Here is a 15,480-nt window from a genome sequence, read left to right as displayed (position 1 = left end):
GTGAGCAGCCTAAGTCAGCGGATACCACATCCCACAGGTTTTACCTACTGAGTCTCCGTTGAAGGTTGCTCTGTCCAGCGTACCTCAAGTGTCTTTTGTATGGTTTCATAACAGATACTCAATAAGCTGAGATAAAAAGTAATTACGGATCACATATTTCCACCAACGTTTGAATCCCTGATCTAATATTGACATCCTCTACACCCTGACAGTCGTTGAGATCCGCTTGAAATCTTGTAGGTTCAGCGAAACAACTTCGGCTGGACTGTGCTGGCTGGATGCATAATGAAATTTAAGCTTCAATGCCAAGCACTAGAGCACTGCCAGCCATTCATCCCTAAATATATAATTAAAAAATCGATTTTTCCGTTGCAACTCAAGTGCAGTTATCGAAATTGTCCACGCATTTTTCTCCGTAGATCAACGCCAGGGTTACCAGACGTACGATGTTTATGCATATTACATGCCTTTACCTTTTAAATCAAATTGAAGGGGCAACCACAACTAAGTCACGCCCAATTTCCGAGGATATTTGTAAATTCGACATATAAGTCTTACCATTTGACATATTCAGTGTTTTTTCAGTGTTTTTCTGCCACGTACGACGATTTCATTCAATCGCTGCGTTTTGGCGTGAACCAAGGACGAGAGTTGCTTCCCTTGTTTGTGTAAGTGAACATAAACTTCCGGTTGAAATGCGTATCATCGGCTTTAACTGAAATATTACCAAGTTATCGTGGTTATCCAATCGAACAAAAAAAGCCGAGGAAAGCGAGTCACGTGTTAGTTCCATTCCAAAATGCACCGACAGCAGCCCTGTCAGCCCACATGGAGTGTTGTCATCCCTATGTAGTGAAGGAGATCACACAACCAGAGTTTGCAGTAGTTCCTTTCTGACGAAGGAAGGGGTGGATGACCTATGTTCAGTTGAAGATGTTTAATTTCTAGCATCGTTAGAACCTTTTCCAGTGGTGAAAAAGTTACCCGGAGTTAACATGCACATACGGAAAGTTGAAGTGAAATTTTGATAAAGCAAAGATGTATTGAAAGTGTAAGGGACACGCCATTTAAAACCTTTAAAGACGAGGTCGAACAGATATACCTCCTTGGTGATCAGGAAACCCTTGGAATGGAGATGAAGGCAAGTAAAGAGAATGATACCTTTTTTCCTTACATAATTTGGTTCTTTTGAAGTGCTCAAGACAATGGTACAGATTATGTGGCCTGAATACCCATCTTTTGGTTGGACAGCCTAGTGAGGAGTCATTTGAATGCAAAGAATTAACAAATGATTTTTCAAAATTTTTTTTCAAAACTTAATTAACTGGTGTTAATAAAATCCATGGTTTTCAGTATAGGCCTAATGGTAAAATTTGAACTGGTGTTTAATCTGTAGGCGATCGAAACTTTCGGGGATGAGAAATCAACGTTTCACCTTTCTTTGTTGTTAATTGAATTTAGAAGAAAAAAATTTAAAATATAAAATTACGACATTTTTAATATTTATATTTACTATATTCGTTTATAGAAAGTTGGTTTAAAATGCGATAAAAAACATGAAAAGGTGATTGTCAACAAAAACTGGAATTTTTCTTGTGAAATAAATGCTAATAAAAACATTCATAGCATAATAATTTGAATATTTCTCTCAAATCATTAATTGATAGGCTGTCAAAAACCTCTCAAAATATTAGAAATTTCATTACAGTATTTCACATTACAATATTTCACATAACAGTTTCAAGTAGTATTGGTTTATTATAAAGAGGGCATTGAAGTGGTTGGACAAGAAGATAAAGAAATTGCACTAATTGATGATAAAGTTCATGATATAAAGTTGAAACTGGGAGAAAACGAAACATTTGCACGAAATAATAACAGTTATAAGGATAGGGCAGCAAAATGGAATAAATGAAGCGGGAATGGAGATAAAAGCAAAAGGCTCAATAAAAGGTGCAGCTAGGAGCCGTAGGGACGTTGCTAACACCCTAATGATCACTGTGTAAGCTAAAGGTCTCGATACTCTCAATTAGATATTCCGAGAAATTGTCAACCTAGAAAGCAACATCTGGCAACTAAAGCTGGGAGGGTGCTGCAGGCAGCAGACTTGCCGTGAAGTGACTTAATTAAAGGGACACGTTATCTTTCAAAGTGTCGTAATGGCTTGCTTGTAATTTCAGGCTATGATGTATTTTTACTGGAAAAAAAGTTAAAAGGTCAAAACTAAAATAACCAAAAGCCAAGCCTGTGTCTTATCAATTGTGTATGGTTTCAATTTTCAAGCACTCGTTAAGAGTAAACCTCATTACTAGGTCTGTTGGTCGGAAACATTTGTTTGTATAAAGTTGTTCATTGTTATTGTTAGTCATAATGCCTACTTGTCTTCCATATAATTAGTATCGGTGCAGGTCTATTGTTATTTACCTGAATTATAAAGGATAAAAGTAATAAAAACAACATTTCACTTAAAAATTTTAATAAAATGTGAAACGTGAAATGTCCTAAGAACTAAATGTTAATTATGATAATCAGTTCAATCACGTAAAAACAAAAATGAAATATAAAGCATAAAAAATAGTCTCTCTCTTAGTTAAACAACAGTTCATCAGATAATTTAATTTTTCGTTGGTGTCTTGCACATTATGGTACCGAGCAAAAAGTAAATAACTATTAATTTTTTATCATTGTAAATATATATCCCTCTGGTACATATTAATATTCCTTTGGTATAACAGTAAATAAAATTGTTTTTTTTTATAAAGATGAAAATGTGCAGTATCTGAATATTGAGATAAGTTGTAACCTATATCATAAATATTAATAAGAAAAAATATAAGTTAAATATTTAGTATGACCTCCATCATTGTCAATCACAGTTCTTAGACTATTTGGCATTGAGTCTACTAACGTTTGACAATAATTATTCATCTCTCTTTTTGGTCTTAATGATTCCCACACTGATAGGAAGTGTTTGATCAGGGTAGGTTTGGTTTTTATTGTCCCAGTATCCCATTCCCTTACCATTTGTCCCCAAAGAATTGACTCCAGGAGATTTCGCAAGCCAGTCTATACGTATGACATTGTTTTGTTGGTGGCCGGTAATAAAGTCACAGAAAAAAACAATTTTGGCTAGGAAAGAGTCACATTAATTTAGGTTAAGTTAGGTTAGGCTGGGTCAGGTTAGGTTAGGTTATAGGTTAGGTTAGGTTACTTTTTCCTGTGACTTTATTACCAGCCACCATAAATTATTGTCATTTTTTTTCCTGTGATTTTTTTTGTGACTTTTATACCTGGATTCGTTTTGTTCAGCAAACCATTAACTGACCATTTTTGAGTTATGGACAGAAGAGTTGTCCATTACTAGGTAGACTGGCAAATGATCCAGTAGTAGAAGTTTCCTCATAGATGAGATCAGGACTTCATCAAGAATTTGTACACACTGCTGTCCGGTTAAATGCTTGTTGATGGGAATCAGCTCCCCTGGGCCACATGCAGCCATCCATCCCCATAATCCGTGAAATTTTTCCACTTCGCCGCGACGGTTGAATATTTCTTTATTGAACCTAGAAACTGAGACACAAAAAAATGTTATCGCAAATAAACGAAAATATCAACGTTGATTGTCATCAATATTCATAAAATTCAGCATCAAAGATTTTACATTGATATGAAGAATGTTTTCTCACTCTCGATAGTTAATTCATTGGAATTCTAATTGGCCTAAATTGTTATCCGTGAAAGAAAAAAAGAGTTATATTTTAACAAGGTTGTAGGCATTTAATCAGTGTAGTAAAGGAAGTTCATGTTACCCATAGGCCAACCATACGTGGAAACTAGCGTTAATAGTTACTTACCTTGTGTTATTAGGTCGCCAACAGTCGAGTATACCATAATCGTCGCTAGCAAAAGTCTTCTCATCACACCATATAACTTTATCCTAGAATTCTGGCTCTAACGGTAAGATACTGAAGAGCGAAAGCTGCTCATTGCTCTTGGTGATTTTGAGACGGAGGGTTTGACAGCCTGACTTCGGTGATGAATTCCTTGGTTGTGCAATCTACTTCTACCGCAACATTAGAGATTTGAAGACCTAGATTTTTTTTTTCACTTTCAGAGTACTTGTTATAGGCGGTGAGGTGGCTTAAGCAATGATCTGGTCATCCTGCTCTCGAGTAGTGCATCGGGGACGTCTTTTTCTAGACCGATACTTGAGGTTCTCTTCATCGTTAAAACATTTGATCCACCTGAATACTGTTGTCATTTCTATGCATTTCTATTGTGACTCTTCGCATAGAATGAGGTTGGCTGTGAGGTGACTTGAGCAATGATCTGGTCATCCTGCTCTCGAGTAGTGCATCGGAGTTGGCCTTTTCTGGGCCGATACTTCAGGTTCTCTTCATCGTTAAAACATTTGATCTACCTGAATACTGTTGTCCGACTTATATATAATTTACGGCTAATTTCTATAGGGAGGATATTTCTACTCATTTCTATTATGACTCTTCGCATAGCTAATGAGGTTTCCTGACTTTTGGCTCCAGAATTTATTTAATGTTGGCCAAGACGCTCCATCATCCCAACGGCGGGTCAGCAAGAAGTAGGCTAAATAGTGAGTGCCACTGGATGTCACCTGACAAGTTGCAGCGCTGTTTTCGCGGCTTTTCAGGCATGCCAACATTTTGGAGTCAGGGTTGCGAATTTTCTCTTTTGTTGTTATTGTTTCGGGAGATTGCTGTGGTTGCCAGCCCTGACTTTATCGTTCACATTTCAGAATGTTTCGTTTTATTTCATGGTAAAATATCCAAAATGGTGAAGTTTTTAGCAGTGAAGATTTTTTAAAATTTTATATTAAATAAATTATTGATATATGTACTGGTTTGCTCTTATAATTCAAAATAAGTTTATAAATTTTTTATTTAAATAATTGTTTTCATTTGTGAACGATAACCAAAGTACGCAGTACTGTTAATTATGAATCTGACTGTACCATGTGAGGTGAATAGATGGCACAGATCCCCTACTATACAGGGACCTTTATGGGTTGGGGTAATAATCTTAGTGGACTGACGCTGCTGATTTAAAAGGCAGTAAAAGTTAGAAAGACAGAGTTAAAAAGAATATCCTCGATTACCATCCGGATTCATTTCTGTGCCTAACCAGATCTTCCTTAAAAAAAAAAAGATTGAAATCCGATAATACCTTTTTGAGATACTTTGAGACCATCCTAATCCTTTTAGTGAATTGAAAATAATTAATTTTACCACTGGATTATTCATCTAATCAGCATTTTGTGTTTAATAGTGTCATAAAATACGATTGATATAATTGTGAGCTGCGTATTACTCCCACATCAAATTTTCTCAGAATCGAAAATGTTTTAAACATTTCTGTAAAACTAAATATATTTGTGAATATTCAAAGAAATATCCTGTGATTATCGAGTATGCCACAGGAATGTGTTCATTACGAACTAAGACTCCTTAATTCATTATCACATAATCTGTTGGAGATATAATGCATGTGAGTGAGAAAAAATTCGAGGGGGAGGGGAATGAAGTGAAAGGTAAAAATGGAATTTGGAAAAACGAATTTTTTTTTCTACCATTTACTCAGTCTCTCTTGATTTGCACCAAACCCCGTTAATGCCTTTAGAGCTGGAAAAAATTCACATGAATAGTGTGGATATAACTGCATTGTTGTCGGGAGCCTGTGTTGAATATTCACTATATCCTCATCGTCATTTTATGTTTTCGGGACTCTATGAAATTCTGTCTTGTATGTGTTATTTGGGACATTTTTCTTCTTATTTATTGTACGACATATTATAATGTATTTTTCAATTGATATATAGGCTAAGGTTGCTTATCGTCAGGTTTGGTATAACTCATTCAAATAGGCATAATAAGCTTTCCCTCTGTCCCTCTGTGAGTGCCGGGATGAGGAAGAAAATTCTCCCCTGGCTAGATTCTTTGGAAAGGTTTTGTTTTCAAGTCAAGTGGCGTTCTGAAGTTTGCTGAAGAAAGCATTTTTCTATCGCTGTCAGTTTTACAGTTCGGTGGGTGGGAGTAGCTACTGTATATAGAGACATGGACGGTTTGTATGAGTATTAGTGTTAGCGAAATTTTCGATTAAGTTTCCCCCTAACGGAAATAAATTATATTTGCAAATGATGTGTTTCTTGGGCAGATTACCCCAGATAAAGCAATACCATGGTACGGAATTTAATCATTCAGTTATTTATTGAATTGAATAAACATAGGTTTGCCTTTCGAGCTTCTCCTTTACGTATAATTCTTCACCTGAAAAGTCCTCAAAAGGAATATTATTTTCATTTAAATTTTCATTCATTCCTCTGACACTCACCAGACCACCTTCCCAACCCCACCCCACCCCACCCCCTTTTATCCATAGGAAATCTCTAATCCGTGTGACTGCAGCGATCGTACAGTTACTATTTCTTTCCGTCGACTGCCAAGCTTCGAAACTCTTACTTGCTTTTGTTTTCCATTCATGCTCTACCCTATTATTAAAGAAGTAAGTCTTGCTTCATTAAAAGTGGTTAAGTAAGTCTTGCTTCATTTAGGGAGTGTTAACCAGACAGATGATCCCAGGGTGATCCCAGGGTAGCACAGACTTGAAAATTCGATTGCCCACCCAAAATTCCTTTCCCTCCCCTCCCCCAGGTCAAAAGTGTTTCTATGCTCTTATTGTGGATGTTGTGGGTTGCCGTATCCTCATGCCACTTGGAGGAATCAGCTCCCCAATGCCGGTACCGCAGTCGCCGCTGAAATAAGAGGAAGTAAGAAGGGATTTAGTTCTTGGCTTCAGGGGAAGCGAAATTGACACCTCATAGGGGATCGATTGGTAGGCTGTAAGAGTATAAAACTGAAATGCTGTACAGAGTTGTAAATGTTGTACAGAGTTGTTGTAAGTTGGGTGGGCCTGCCCCGCTTGCCTTCTTTGTGAGAACAAAGTATCAGCAGTTGAATGAATAAGACCCTAACGAAATAATTCTGCTGAATAAGTCTGAAGCCTTTAACTACTCTTGGTGTAACTTTTAACTTACATCATACTTTTGAGCAGCATCTAATGAAAGTGTCAGCAAATATCACATGGAAGTTAGGTATTGTATGTAAGGCCTCATATATTTATAACAGTGATAAAATCGGTGCAACTTGTATTAAGTCATTTGTCCTTCCTTGACAAGAATGCAGTTTTCAGTTGTGGACGTCTGCTTCTGCCAGAGATTTATCTTTTTTAGATATCGTGGGTTGTGGTGGTAGTTTCCTGTTTCCTAACATTAGCAGTTATGACTTGGACCATCGATGGATGCTCTCTTTGTCGGTTTTTATGAGTTGTATTCTAACAGAGATCTTTCACATTCACAATTGATACCTGAAACTTTTTCTGCCAAGAGCAACCAGCTTCGCTGAGCAGCTGCACCAATATGTAATAAATGTGCCTTGCAGTCGAAGTTCTCAGAGGTCCTTTATTCCTCACACTGTTGGACAATGGAACTGTCTCCCTGGGGATGTTGTGCAATTGGAACTTCAAAAGTTCAAAAGGTGCAAGGCATTATTCTCCTCGTAATTAGATATACTTACACTTTTATCTATTAATTTATTAATTTGTTAGTTTATTTTTTCTTTTCTAATAACTGACCTCTTCTTTCTGTATTTCCTCAATTGCCTTGTTCCATATTCTTTCAGATGAACACCATGTATTATTCAATTTACGCTGTTCGTTGGAACCTGCTTGAATTTCAAGTCAATGGCCCCAATATAATAATTTGGCTTAATCTAGACTTCAAACACATATACAGTAAGCAGAAAAAGATGAAAGAATGGGCGAAGTTTTCAAAAAGCTTATTAATAGGGTTCATGCCGACGTCTTAACATATGTATATCACCCCAGGCGTCCGCAGTTCTGTTTTGAAAACATTCGCCAAGAGACAGGTATATAAAAAGATATATATTTATATATATATATATATATATATCTTTTCAACGGACGTATATATGCTCCCATATATATATAATATATATATATATCCCTAAATGTTCGATATATATATATTTATATATATAATTATATATATATATATATACTGTACATATATGTATATATACGTATAAATTGTATATACTGTATATATATATATATATATATATATATATTTATATATAAGTATTAAAAAATAGGTGTTTTCTAATTGTGCATTACGAAACGGTAGTGTAAAATCGTTTTACTAGATAAAGTTACTTTACCTTTCAGTCGCTTAAAAGAATATTATGTATTGTACCGTGCAGTCTTTTGTGGAAATCACTTTACCTCGCATTGAACGAATCAGAACATTGGAACTCTTTCTGCGCTTGTTTTTCCATATTCTTAAAGCTTTCCATTGTTTTAGAAGCAAGTCAGTCGGCTCCTTGAAAGTAAAACCGTTTTGTTTATCCTCGGACCATTTTTTGTTGTATCCTTCAACCGGGGTTACAGATTTGAACAAGTTTCTTAAAATATTGAGAAAAGTCAAATTTCCTTTTCCTTTTTCGGTTCAAAGCTTGTTTCGTACTAAATCCAGGCGTCGAGGCAGAGATTCGTTGCTCCTCACCCTCTCTCTCTCTCCCTCCCTCCCTCGTGAATTTCAGATGAGCCGCAAAGCAGACTTCGACCCATTGAAATTCAAACTGTTGCTTCGCGAACCTCTGAAGTTCGGCCTGCAGTGGTTTTATTTCATTTTCAAGTGGGAAAAAAGAGAGATAGATTGATGCCTCTCACTCACTCCTTGTGATCCAATGGCGCTCACAAAAGTGTCTTAATTTATGTTGCCTATTTCTAAGAAATGAGTTTCTGGATGAGGTTACTGTGTTGTTAAACGGCGGATGTTGTAAGATTTCTACAAATAAAGTAAGAATGTGGAGGTCACTTTTGTCTTGTCGTTCCATCGCAAATTCTTACTCTGTTTCAATTTAAAAGCAATGATTGTCAGACGGGTTCGGAGTCACAGATGACGTAGAGTGTCAAAGTTTGATAGATAAAAATATAACGACTGCCTATAGCCTAATCGTAAGTTTATGTATGAGTGCAAGATGTAACGAAGGTGTACTTTAAAACCCTGACTAAAACTGTGTGTGTGTGTGTGAGAGAGAGAGAGAGAGAGAGAGAGAGAGAGAGAGAGAGAGAGAGGGTGGAAATCTAAGAGCAATTTATTTCCATCAGTCCGAGTACCACAAACTCATGACTATTTTTTTGTGGTTGAGTGAACTCCGTTTTCATTTGTTCATGAAAAATATGAAAGTACGGCTTTATCTGATTATGTTCGTTATAATTTTTCTGTTAAGTGAATTGTGATAGCCTTTATATGAAGTAAAAATATGAATTTACGCTGTCAGCAAATCAGGTACGTTATGATTTTCGTTTTCATAAATTATCCTTGTAGCCTTCACATAAAATAAAAAGGCAAGTTGAAATTCCAACAATCAGATACTGCATCATTTTTCTGTGTTTCATAAATTTCAATAGGTTTGTTCATGATGAAATTGAAATTAAAATAAATTTTAACTGGTACTTGACAGTACAACTAGCAACCAACTGACAGGAAATATGTTATTAGTTTCATCATAGCCACGTATGGGGAGAATATGCTTATTATTGTTACGTACTTGACGTATCATATTTGTTTAGGGCAATATTAATACCGACAAAACCAAAATGTTGGCAGTGTTTCCGGAACAGTGCATCTCATTATGTCAGTGAACTATGAACCGTTTCATAAGTTTTATTCACGCATGAGGGACTTCATTTAATTGGCATTAAATTCTCGCTGAGCGTGGCGAGCATCTCTTATCTGGATAAACATATTCACCAGTGCCAAACTTCCAGACCCACACACACACACACACACACACACACACACACACACACACACACACACACATATATATTATACTGTATATCTATATATCTAATGCTGTATATTATATTATATATATATATATATAATATATATATATATATAATATGTGTGTATATATATAGTCTGTAGGCCATGTATATAGGCTATATATATATATATATATATATATATATATATATATATATATATATATATATATATATATATATATATGAGTTCAGGATTAAACCGTTTCCTTTGACGGGGATTGATTCTGGGAAAAATAAGACCATGGTTTTTTGCCATTTTATAATTCAACTGTCGAGCCGTAGATGAACCCCTCCCTATGCGGACAGTTTCTACATTAGCCGCTTCATACACCTTCACAGAAGGGTCACCAGTTTTACAGAAATAATTTCGTCATAAAAAATTCTGGTACTTTCAGTTAATTGCCTTTACTCCATACTTTCTCACGGTTTCAGTTCTATCATATGTAAATTCTAGATCCATGTACATTTGTTAAAATTCTTAACAATTTTAACAAATCTGGTTTTAAAAAGTTGTTACAATTGGCAGTGCTGGACACTGCCTTCGTTTTTAATTGTAAGTCTAATAAACAAATTAATGGTATGGCAACGGGATCTCCACTCAGTCCAGCCTTTGCTAATATCTTCATGTGCTCCTCCAGATAACTGTCCGCTGGCATAACACCCTCTGTTTTACCGAAGGCATGTTGATGATACCTTTTTGCTTTTCAGAAGCCGGGGCGATGCAGATAGCCTTTTAGAATGTGTTGATGGTATACATCAAAATGTAAAGTTTACCATTGAGTGTGAAAATAACAACAGGCTATCCTTTTAGACGTTCTAGTTTTTAGGAATAATGATCGTTTTAATACCACGATTTTTAGGAAAAAAACATTTACGGGTCTGGGATCTAACTTTTACAGCCATTGCTTTCTTAATTTTAAGTTGAATTCATTATCGACCCTATTACATAGGGCTGTTAGTTTGACTTCTAACTGGATCTCTTTCCATAAGGGAATAATGTATCTTCAGAAGTATTTCGTTGACAATTACTTCCCATCCAAGCTGTTTTTTAGGAACGTTAACAAATTTTTAAACAAATTTTTGATTCCGAAATTCGCTGTACCTGCTGTTCAAAAACTTCCGTTTTTTCAGTCTTCCACTAATACATAAAAAGTCTTCTTATGAAGAATTATATAAAATCATCAGTCGCCATATTCCGGCTATTAATTTAAAACCCATACCAAGAACCCCTTTAACGATCGGCTCTCTATTCAAGAGCAAAGAACAGATAAGCCCACTAATGACCTTCGGTGTAATATACAAATTCACTTGCCCCAGATGCGACTTGTGGAGTAGGCCTGTGTCGGTTGCGCACGGAGGTTGCTGAAGGTTAGAATAGATTCACATCGCAGTGTTGGCTACAGAACAGGGGTTAAGCTATCGAACCCTGAATTCTCTAACATACGTGAACATGTTCTTAAATGTAAACATAAAATAAAATATGATGATTTTGATCTATTGCGTAGAGCCTCGAATGACCAACTTCTAACGCTTCTGGGACCATTTTATTAAACAGATTGTTCCGCAGTTAGGCTAAACTCCCAGTCCTCTGCCACGCCTCTATACCTGTCGTGAGTGTTCCTGGAACCCCAAAGGTGCCATTCGTTGCCACTCGATTGTCTTTCTGCTTATAATATAGGTGTGCCTTCTATTCTGCATTTCATTCTTATTTATCAGCTTTACTCATTTTATAACAATTGTAATTTCTAATTTTCGTTTTATGTCCGAGTCATTTTAATTAATGTTTGTAAATTTGTTGGTCTTTTTAGCCTTGAAAATGGGATTTGTAGCTTAGTCCAGAAACGTCGGCAATCACAATTAAGCCATCTGATTTCGACATGCCTGTCCTCCGATTTCGATTGTTTGATGAAGTTTTTAGCAACTACCTGCCTCCTGTGTTATACATATTATTATTATTAATAAAATAGTTTAACCAGACCACTGAGCTGACTATCAGCTCTCATAGGGCTGGCCAGTGTGTTATATATAACATATATGTGTGTTTATATATATATATACACGCATATATATGCACATATACATATACATATATATATATATATATATATATATATATATATATATATATATATATATATATTGTACTTATATGTATATGTGTATATACACACACACACACTAGCTGACCAACCCGATGCTGCCGGGAAAAACTCAGAATGACATTCAATAAACTATCTCTCTTTCTCTCCCGCTTTCTCTTCCCTAACACCCCCTCTTCTCTCTCTCTTCTCTCATTCTCTTTCTCACTCTCTCCCAGCACACCTATTCACTATTATAGAATTCAACAACCTAAGGCCGTGTTCATGATCAAGTTTACCTGTCATTTCTTATGTCAGTTCATCTTGGAGGAATGTTAGGTTTATTTTTTTTTTTTATAAATACGCCTTTATAAAAGATAGAAATGAATATTTATCACTCTGCGATGTAACCATAAACAATAATTTTATTTTCGTAAATGATGGGAATACTATTCCTTACTGTGTATGATTACATCAGCAAAAGATATGAATTGACGTGTTGTGTAAGCTGTGAGCACTTTGAGTTTCTCGAAGTGCAGTAGCCATTTCTTAATTTAATACCCATTTGCGTGTAAAACATTTACCCTCCAAGTGCCTTTCGGAAAAGATTTCCAAATGTAATGATCTACAGTCTTGTAAAGTTTTAATATGGAATTTTCAGTCATTATCTTCCAGGTAATCAGTACCAGGCAACGTGAAAATAAGCTTATCTTCTGTATGCAGTGAAGTTTTTTGCCAGTTTGCACGATAATTAATTCCAACTGCTGGAGTGTTCAAGGTTGTATTTCGATTATTCCAGCACAACCAACAACGTATTCTTCCTACATGATGTTGGTGATCATTTAATAAATGACGTGGATCGTGTGTAGGACCATTTTAACACCGTACACAAAAAGGGAATATATTTATTTACTTTTTATATTATATAACTTCTTCAACCATAGGTATGAATGAGCGGGGCAAATGACTTGTGATTATTGCTTTTCGCATGATGAAGCGGCTGCCAGATGTTGCGTATGTAAAATTAACAGTTATTTTTCGATATATATTCCTTTTATAGGCCCTTGCTACTTCAAAGAAGTAGGTATTAGAGTTGTGGAATCATTTGGGGTATAGTGCTATATCATCTCAACCTCTATACTATATGTGCCAAAAGTTGCATTGTAAATTGTTGTTCTTCTCTCTAGGTAATAATTTAGTAATAAACCTCATAGATAAAGATAGATTTCGCTCCACTACTACGCATGCGTGGACTCGTCGCTGGTTACTACGGAAAGAAATTATCGATTTAGGTTTCCAATGTAGATTTTATAGAGGTAATAAAAAATTTTTATTAATTATTATCATAAGTTATGATCAAAATTCACGTAAGTTCTGATAAAAAAATTGATGTGATAGTGGATAGCCTATTGTTTTAGGATAATCATACTTCCGGCAGCGCCAGAAGAAAAGGTGAAGTGTCAGGTGAAAAATGAGAATAAACCCAGAAAACTGAAGGAAAATGTGACGTAAAAACGAAAATTTCATTTGTTTTATCTGTGTTTGCATGTCTGTCACGGGGTAGGGGATTTGATTTTGAGTTAAAAACCTTTCTGGGGCTACATAGAGGCTGTGTGCAAAATTTTGTCTGCTTCTGCCAAGCGGTTTGGATCTCTATAGGAGCCAAACAAATATACAAACATTCACTTTTATATATATATATATATATATATATATATATATATATATATATATATATATATATATTATATGTATATATAATATATACACATGCATATACATATACATACACATGTATATATATACATATATATATATAATAATAATAATAATAATAATAATAATAATAATAATAATAATAATAATAATAATAATATTGAAGTAAACACTCATTATTTGCTAAGTTAATAAAGATAATCAGAAAAAGCCCAAGCGTCTTCAGAGCTGACTTTGGTAACTATTCCAGTCTCTTGAATCACTAACGTAATTACCAACAATGACCTACCTAAGACTTCGGAGAAATTCGTCACTTGACTACCTACTTCAATAGACAATGAAAACAACACAGGTGGAACAAAGATTTATCAGGACAGTGGGCTTATTAGTACGACAAATTTTATATTTTCCTTTCTTACAATGTAAACTAATTAAGTCTTAACGCTCGCACTCATTAGAGTCCAATATAGCCTTCTAATTAATAACGAAGATAAAGGTGACTCATTCTCTGAAATAAAGGCACAGTGAGGTTTTATGACAGATCTTCTTCACAATTCTAAAGAAGCTTGATTATTTTGGGAAATATTCCAATACTTAAAACTTATCAATATAACAAAGCATTCACGTGCATCACTATTAGCCTATACAAGCTATATCAGGCTCAAGCCCTTTAACCCAACTCATTCATGGTGCTTTTCTTTAGCCTGTACAAATAACCTTTATTATAATTCTGTTTTAGGATTAAGTAGTTTAACAAAGTCTTTCAGGATCTTCCTGATATGCTTGTGTTTTAATGAAGTCTTTTGTCTTATCTGGAGGTGGAACTATGTGATAGAATGATCATTGCTTTTAGCTAAAATGGATTTTTACGTCTACCCAGACTTAATTATGATGTTTCAAAATAGAAATTTTCCATGCCCTATCAGAATCCACTATATCTGATACTAAAACTTGAATTTATATCCTTATTAATCTGTGAAATTATTTTACTGAATGAGAAATAGCCTATACTTCATAGCCTGAAAAGCAATTGAATAAACAGTAGCCTGTACTTGAAGTAAAGAATAGTCTGTACTGTAAAATTCTACAATGAAGTTATTAGCTTTTAGCTAGACTCAGAAATGCGTAGTAACCATATTATCTATATAGTATCCAGTTATCTATATATATATATATTTCAGGAGAGCGGTCCCCGGAGGAGGGGGGGGGTTAGTACCATCAATGGACCTCATGCAGTTCACTGTAGGCATTGCATAAGGTTCTTTACAGCCTCCTTTTGGCTCCTAGTTGCAACTCTTGTTCCTTTTACTATACCTCACTTCATATGATCTTTCTTCCATCTTACTTTCCACCCTTTTGAAACAGTTGTTTCATAGTACAATTGCGAGGTCTTCCTCCTGTTACACTTTTAAAACCTTCTTTAATCTCAATTCCCTAACAGCGCTGAATGGCCTCGTAGATCGCAGCGCTTGGTGTTTGGCCAAAATTTCATATTCCAATTCCAGTTCAGGAGGGCAGTAATTGCAGAGCATTATACTGTTTCAGTGGAGGGTTTTTTCCCTAAAAACTAGGCTGAGTTTCTGGTAAGATATTGCTAATTTTCAAGATGTTCAGCGAGGTGTGGGTGTAAACTTCGTCAGTTTAATGTTGTCCGATACAATTCTGAACCTGACTGCCGGTTTAAACGATCCATTCTTCAGTGTCTGGGTAGCTGTTCTCTTTCGACCACTTCACTTCCTCT

The sequence above is a fragment of the Macrobrachium rosenbergii genome, chromosome 17, assembly GCF_040412425.1.
Source record: "Macrobrachium rosenbergii isolate ZJJX-2024 chromosome 17, ASM4041242v1, whole genome shotgun sequence".
Classification (NCBI taxonomy): Eukaryota; Metazoa; Arthropoda; class Malacostraca; order Decapoda; family Palaemonidae; genus Macrobrachium; species Macrobrachium rosenbergii.
Note: the sequence above shows the minus strand (reverse complement) of the source record.